The sequence below is a fragment of the Cyprinus carpio genome, chromosome A20, assembly GCF_018340385.1.
Source record: "Cyprinus carpio isolate SPL01 chromosome A20, ASM1834038v1, whole genome shotgun sequence".
Lineage (NCBI taxonomy): Eukaryota > Metazoa > Chordata > Actinopteri > Cypriniformes > Cyprinidae > Cyprinus > Cyprinus carpio.
Window position 1 is genome coordinate 21,918,234 of NC_056591.1, and position 7,832 is coordinate 21,926,065.

The following is a 7,832-nucleotide window of genomic DNA, read 5'->3' on the forward strand; positions in this document are numbered from 1 at the left end:
CTCACACTCACACACACACTTCACGCTCACACTCACACACACACACACACACACACACACACTCTCACACTCTCTCACACACACTCACACACACACACTCTCACACACACTTCACGCTCACACTCACACACACTCTCTCTCACTCACACACACACACACACACACACACACACTCTTTCAGAGGCGTGTGTCTAATCTCTTCCTCTCTCTCTGAACATTAGAGAAAAGGCGAAGTGGAAAGAGCGTGAGGAGGCGTGGGTCAAGATCGAGAATCTGGCCAAATCAAACCCGCAGGTAAAGGCTCTGTGTGGACAGAACTCGTTCATTTCAGTTCCTTTTCTCACTTATTTACATTAACATATTTAGGGCCCTATGAAATCCGTTTTATTTTTTCCTAAATTCCGTTTAATTCTGTTTTTTACGTTTTAATTTTTCTAGATTCTGTTTTTTTTTTTGTTTGTTTGTTTTAATTTTTCTCGACTCCTTTTTAATAGTTAAATTCAATTTTATTATTCAAAAAGCATGTCTAATTAATTAAAATCATGTGAAAATTAATTTTTACAAAGTTTTGAAAAAATTACATGTTTTTTTTTTGTTTACGGCCCTATGAATTTTTTTTTTTTTTTTTTTTTATTGTTACCAAATTCTGTCTTTTAGCATGTCTAATTATTTGAATGCATTAAACAACTAAATGTATTCATTTTTTTCTTAAAGTGATTTTTTTTCTCAGAAATTCTGTGTTGTGTATTTACATTTTTCTGGTTATAAAATTAAGCCATAAAACATTAATTTAGTTTATCTTTTAATTATTAAAAATTAAGCAAACTTTATTTTTTGGCAAACAAAGGGGATTTACTATTAAAATTAAAACATGGAAGAAATGCTGTGTGATTATTCCTTAAAAAATAATGTTTGTTTCATTTAATTCTAGTAGTAGTAGTCTATGTACATTCTACTGAAAAATAGTAATAGGCACAATGTCTTCAAATCAAACCGGACTTTTATTTTGACGGGTTGCCGTGAATACCTCTACAGTTGTGTGTATGTGATATGAAGCTAGTTTTACTGAAATCAAACGGTCAGATGCTCATGAAGTGACTATCAGAGCAGCTCTGGAGATGTTCTTCATGAGTTTACGTCCTCATTTAGTGAGGATCAACATGCTTGTTAATATTGGAAACAATATCACTAATGTGTATCTATCTTTCTTCATTTTTTTAAAAAACGGTTGTATTGTAAAATGTTTATTTCTGCTTTAGTTTCCGATGTACATCGACTCCAGCAGCTTCAGCAGTCCGATGGACATGGAGACCGACGGGCCGGTCATTGATGACGTCATGATGCTGAAGAAGACCGTAGAAGAAGAAGCCACTCAGGTAAACGTGCTTTGATTTTCAACAAGGCTGCATTTATTTGATCATGAGTACAGTAAGTATTTTTTTTTATTTTTTTTTTTTATTTAATATGTTTTCTGTGTTTTTTTTTTTTATATTGTAATGTATTTCTGTGATGTGCAGCTGTATTTTCAGCATCATTACTCCAGTCTTCAGTGTCACATGATCAATTCATCAGTGCATTATTCTGAAGAAAAAATGTTCAATAATCTTGCCTCTGAAATTACTTTTCCAGTGACATAAACAAGGCAGAATGGGAAGTGAAAATATCAGTCTTTATTTGCTCTTTAAACACCCTAAAAGATCTTAGCAGAGAGTCTTAAATTCATAAATTTGTGGCATTAAATGTTACAAAACATGAATACCTTTAATATTTGTGTCTTGTTTTCCAGTGCAAATATCTAAACATCCTTAAATCGATGCATTTATTTCAGATGCATAATGAAGATTTTCTTGTTTTCTGAGAAATTGATCAAAATTAGCTGAGTGTGTGTCAATGGAGAATGAAAACTTATTTTTCTTTGAATTAAGTTGATATTTCTGAGCACACTGACAGTTTGTTCATGATTTAATCATTAATTCACTTCATTTTGACCAATTTCTCAAAGACTTTGTTGTGGTTTTGTCTTTTTTTTTTTTTAAATATCTTCATAGTTTTTATTCTTCTTTGTTTCAGTTTTAGTTATTATAGTACACAAAATGAAAATGAGAAATGATGCTTTGGAAACCCGCTAAAATAAAATGTTATATATTTGTTATATATAAATGTTTCTTGATCAGTAAATCATCATATTATAATGATTTCTGAAGATCATGTGACACTGAAGACTGGAGTAATGATGCTGAAAATACAGCTGCACATCACAGAAATAAATTACAGTTTAACAGAGATTCACAGAGAAGAAAACCGAGCTGATTTAAATTGTTATTTAAATTTTAATAATATTTCACAATTTTTACTGTACTTTTGATTAAATAAATGCAGGCTTGATGATCAGAAGAGACTTCTTTAAAAACATTAAAAATCTTACTTTTCAAAAACTTTTGACTGCTAGTGTATATATATATATATTATTATTTTTTTCTACTTAACATGCATTTTATTTCAAGTAACAATTTTTTTTCTTTTTTTTATGGTTTAGTTTAAGTTTAATAAAGGAAACTGAAAAATGAAACCCAAAACTGAAAATGTGATTTAGGCTCCCTCAAGCGGTTCCAAACCTGCACGAGTTTCTTTCCTCTGTCGATCACAAAAGAAGAGATTTTAAAGAGCGTGAGTAACCAAACAGTTACTCAATAGACATTGACTTCTATAGTAAGAAGAAGAGAAAACACTAAAGAAGTCCTCAACTGTTTGATTCCCAACATTCTTTGAAATATCTTCTTTTGTGTTCAAGAGTAAATGTGTCCCTGGAGCACAAAACCAGTCTTAAGTCTCTGTGATATATTTGTAGCAACAGCCAACAATACAGTGTATGGGTCAAAATGGTCTTTCATGCCAAAAATCATTAGGATATTAAGTAAAGATCATGTTCCATGAAAACATTAAGTAAGTTTCCTACCGTAAATATATCAAAACTTAATTTTTAATTAGTGATATGCATTGCTAAGAATTCATTTGAACAACTTTAAAGATGATTTTCTCAATATTTAGATTTTTTTTTGCACCCTCAGATTCCAGATTTTCAAATATTGTCCGATCATAACAAACCATACATCAATGGAAAGCTATTCATTCAGCTTTCAGATGATGCATAAATCTCAATTTGGAAAAATTGGCTCTTATGACTGGTTTTGTGCTCCAGGGTCACATATGGTGACTCTTTTCCTCTCTGCGTGAGCTGTCGCTTTATAATAACCCTGCCTCAAATATCATCTCACGCAGTTTGATTTCATCTCCTTGCTCAGATCCACAGAGACCAGCGTAGAGAGCGTCCCCTGATGCGACGCAAGTCCGAGCTGCCTCAGGACACCTCCACCGTGAAGGCCCTGGAGACGCACCGGCGAGAGGTGGCACATGATCAGTTAGGAAGTGACCCAGCCCGGCGAGCCGAGGACATGATCGGTGCCCAGGACGGCCTTTAGAGGACCACAGACGCCCAAAAACCCAGTCCAGTCTCAGCCGACGAGAGACGGCCCCCGTGTGACCCACAGACACTCACACGAACCAACCGCTCCGGAGCCGGCCCCCGTCTAGTCCCCTCCCATCACTCTCTCTCTCTTTCAAGCCGAACCGCAGGTGGTTTCCGACCAGAGCGCTTGCGTTCGGGGCGAGCGAACGATTCTCAGGTCGCCGCGGTCAGATTTCGGTCTCCTCGGTGGTTCGCGTCTTTTGTGCGACGCTTGGCTTTTTAGTCTGGAAGCGCCTCGATGTGTATTTCGCATTTGACTCGTGCCGGTCTCGCCGGTGCAAACCCTTCCGTTCCTGTCCAGATACTTCGGCAATAAGTTCGTCCGGGGAGCTTGTGGTTGTTCAAACAATGGCGAATGGATTTATGATGGATGATCAGTGTTTAGATGAGCATTGGAGCTTTTGAACAGGCGCGTGTGCGTTTTTCGACCAAGCCTTTCTTTGCAAAGAGTGCCTTTTTAGCTAAAGGAAAAAGTATTCGCTCGTGAGAAAAGCAGTCACAATGGGACCCGGAGAAGCCCAACTTTTCCTGATAAACTTGAACGACTTTCTCTGTTTTCGTGGGTTTGGTTCGCGGAGCCATTGTTTGAACTTCCATCGGGTTTGGCGTACGGTGCAGCGTATAAGCTTGTCTGTCCGATTTGAATGTGCAAATTGAAATCGATAAATAGACAAAGACGTTATTTTTCTCTCTGTCCATTTTTGGTTTTCGGTTTCGACTCTGTATCTTTTGGCTGTAGTGTTCAAATCTGCAAACACAACTCTACGAAAGATGGTTTTTCTTGCCGTTCTTTTCCAGCTGGAAGCTTTCAATGTGGTGAATTTCACGTTCCGTTTCGTTTCACGAAAGAACACACAACTGCAAAGTGTCCTTTAGTATGCATCCCCCACTAAACGGCTCCATCGGATATCGTACATGTTATGTACTGTTATGATCCATCTATTATTGAATGGTAGATCTCTTATTTTGTACAGATTTTCTCGTGTACAGATGAAAACGGTTATTAGCCACTTGCGGACAGACGTCTGTAACTGCGTCAGAAACGTTTAGTTTTTTTTTTGTACTATTTGTAATTGAGAACTTTTCTGTCTCTGCATTCAGCTGTCTGATGAGATCATAAAATAGCCTTCATATGTGCTTTTCTCCAAATCTCAAGTGGTATATGTCTATATACAGGAAATAAAGAAAACGTGTTTTATATTTTCATCTTATAGGAACGTGTTGATTGTATTCTGTTACGCATGCGTGTGTTGAAGCGTGAGTGTTTATTAGCTTCGACAGTGAAAGTTTTGTTTTTGGAGGCTTTTCTCATTCATTGAAGTCTTTAAAGATATTTTTTAGTTTGATTGGATGCTTTAGATTTTTATTTAGTCAAGTGTGTGAGTGCTGAATCCGAAATGCATCAATGATGATAATTCAGTTTATAGAAGCTCCTCATAATTGGAACTGAAAATGGGTGATTAATTTTTAATCACTTTTAATTTATCTGTAATTCCTCACGGAACACTCATGAATGGAATGGGAACTTTGGGGGAAATTGTGCTTAATATTCATGAGAAAAATTTCAACAATACGAAAAAACGTTTTTAGCATAGGTTTTTGTAGATCATCATAAAAATTTTGATTTTAGGTTATTTTCTATGATTTTCTACTCAGAGTGTTTAAGCAGTGTAATATAAAGCATAAATAATACTGACAAAAACAAAATTACTGAAACATTCAAATTAAAACGGAAATATATTATTTGAAATGTTAATAAAAGTAAATGTATGTTTTTTTTACTTGATTATTATTTTTACTTGGAGTGAATCGAATACTTACTTTTTTTCATAAAATAATATTTATCGACACAATGCGTATTTGTTTCTTTACTTAACGTTAATCTTGCGTGTAAACGTCAGGTGACAGCGCTCGTCCAATCACGCACTCGACTCCAGCTGCAAGCGCACGCGCAGCGACAGAAATGGCGGGCTTTCCTGAGGTAAGTCTATTTTGCGTCAAGACAGATTATTATTATCGGTAAAAACCTGGTAAAAACTTTACATTCTCAGTTATAATCGAGTTACTGTCTCCATCTCTCTGTCCAATATAAAGACATAACTTTAATCGAATATCTGAAGGATTAAATGCACGTCGAAAGGTTTTACCTCAGCTTTAAAAGTGATTAAAACGAGTATTAGCATAATATAAGAGTAAGGGTTACCTGCAGTTAACACAGAATATTTGATTAATTAAGCAACATGTTCTTGGTTTTCAGGTGATCCATGTAAATCAAAAAGGCTTAAACCTCAATGTATATCTTGACGTTGTATTTGGATATTACCATATAAATATCATTTCTAATAAATTATTCACAGACGTTATCCTGTAAATGCAGATTTTTGGAACGTTTCCGGAAATATACCAGGAATTTTGCAACCCTTATGCGGATTTTAAGGAGTTTTAGTGAAGCTGCAAATCATTTAAGCTTAGTAACTGTCTCTGATCATTTCGATGTGGAACAGTTACATTCAGTTTGTAATTTTACTTTTTTTTTTTTCATATACAGTTTTTGTGTTGTCAGTCTGCTCTGAAAGAAGATTCTAGAACATTGTCAGATAAAAATCTCTACTTGTAAAAAATGCATTGCATCAGACCGAAAGAGGAGAAAAGGGTTTTCACTGGAGAATACACAACCTTAAAGAAACTCAGAGAAAAAGACAAAAAAAGGTCTTTGACTGGAAGATCCATCTTTAATGAAGCCAATCCGTCCTCGTCCCACGAGTCCAAGACTGAGACATCCATCTTCAGAGAAACAAGCAATGCATCAGTGTAGATTACTGTAAAGACTTCCTTCAGGAATAGATTTACCGTCTCAGCTCGGATAACAGATGAACACAGTTCAGAACTCAAACATACGTCTGCTGCGCTGACGGCTGAACATTCATCAAACTTAAATACAAATCGTCCAATCAATATTAATTACATGAAGGAAACCTGCTGAGTGGCTCTCGTTAAACCTGTGGATAAATGAATCGATTATGGACTCAACTCTAAATATGTTTGACACTTAAAGATTTCTGAACTTCACAAACCATTATATACACTGACACATATCATACAGCTCAAAAGAAATACTAGAAAGATGAACGTTTTAATCTCAAAACATGATGATTATGTGGTTATATACACACACAAATCTTTATGATGTAGTTCAGTTTAAATGTATTTATTGAGCCTTTTCATTTATTTGTGAAACATATTATTTAACTGTCATTTTGTTTCGGAAAGGATTTTCTTTTTCCTGAAATTGCTTGTTAATTATATCGCCTTAGAGCTAAAACTTACTGTCTTTGCTCACACATGCTCTTAACAACTTTCTGGTATTAGTTATTTATTATTATTATTTTTAATTAACTTGTTTTCTTTGAATTACCACAGGTTTTTTTGTTTTGTTTTGTTTGTTTTTTGAGGTGCATAAGCTCAGATCAGTGAAGCCACAATCAATCAGGCAATAAATACAAAACCTGTGCTAATCGAAAGAAAACTAGTCAACAAAAAGGTTTTTTGCTGGTGATGAAGATTTACAAGCAATTTTTAATACCAAATAACAAAATATTTTTGGCACAAGGGTTAATATATTCATTTATTCAATTTATTTTAATATTTTTTAATATATTATTATATAATTTAGGTATTTCGATACTTTACCGTTTATTTATTTCTGATTCACGAATACCTCCAGATTGCAGGGAACAGCAAGAAACCTGCAGGTAGTATTTTGGATGCATCTCACAAATGTTAATGGATCTTTTTATTAATTTTTCGACACAGCAATGCTCTTTAGTGACACGAGATGGAGCCAAAACCCTCCAGACTACAAGAACACAGAGACGGATCTCCTCTGGAAATCTCACACTCATGCAGGCCACACACACACACAAAAGGGCTAAAATCATACTTTATGGGGCACAACAGCTTGACACCGTAGCAGTACTCCGTACATATTATTACCTTAAGTGTAGTAATTTGTACCATTAAGTTACTAATGTGTTAGACCAAATAAGTCCTTTTAAGGGTCCTGTTCCAGTGACAAGCTGATTTTCCCCAAAAGGTGCAATTTTGGCACCTTATTTCTTGTATATAGCCTATATATCTACAACATAGCCTTTACCCCCCGATCTGTGTCCACCTTGTTGAAAACATTCACCTCATTTCAATTTGTTAGCAAAGCATGTTAAGTCATTTAAAATGACTTAAATACCCTTGAAGACTGGAGAAATGATGCTGAAAATACAGCTGCGAATCACAGAAATAAATTACAGCT

The 7,832-nt window shown here is 35.2% G+C and overlaps 1 pseudogene; it reads left to right on the plus strand.

Annotated features, from left to right (window-relative positions):
• LOC109076111 overlaps window positions 1-4,737 on the plus strand; it is a 25,167-nt pseudogene extending 20,430 nt beyond the window's left edge.
• The last annotated feature ends 3,095 nt before the right edge of the window (window positions 4,738-7,832 follow it).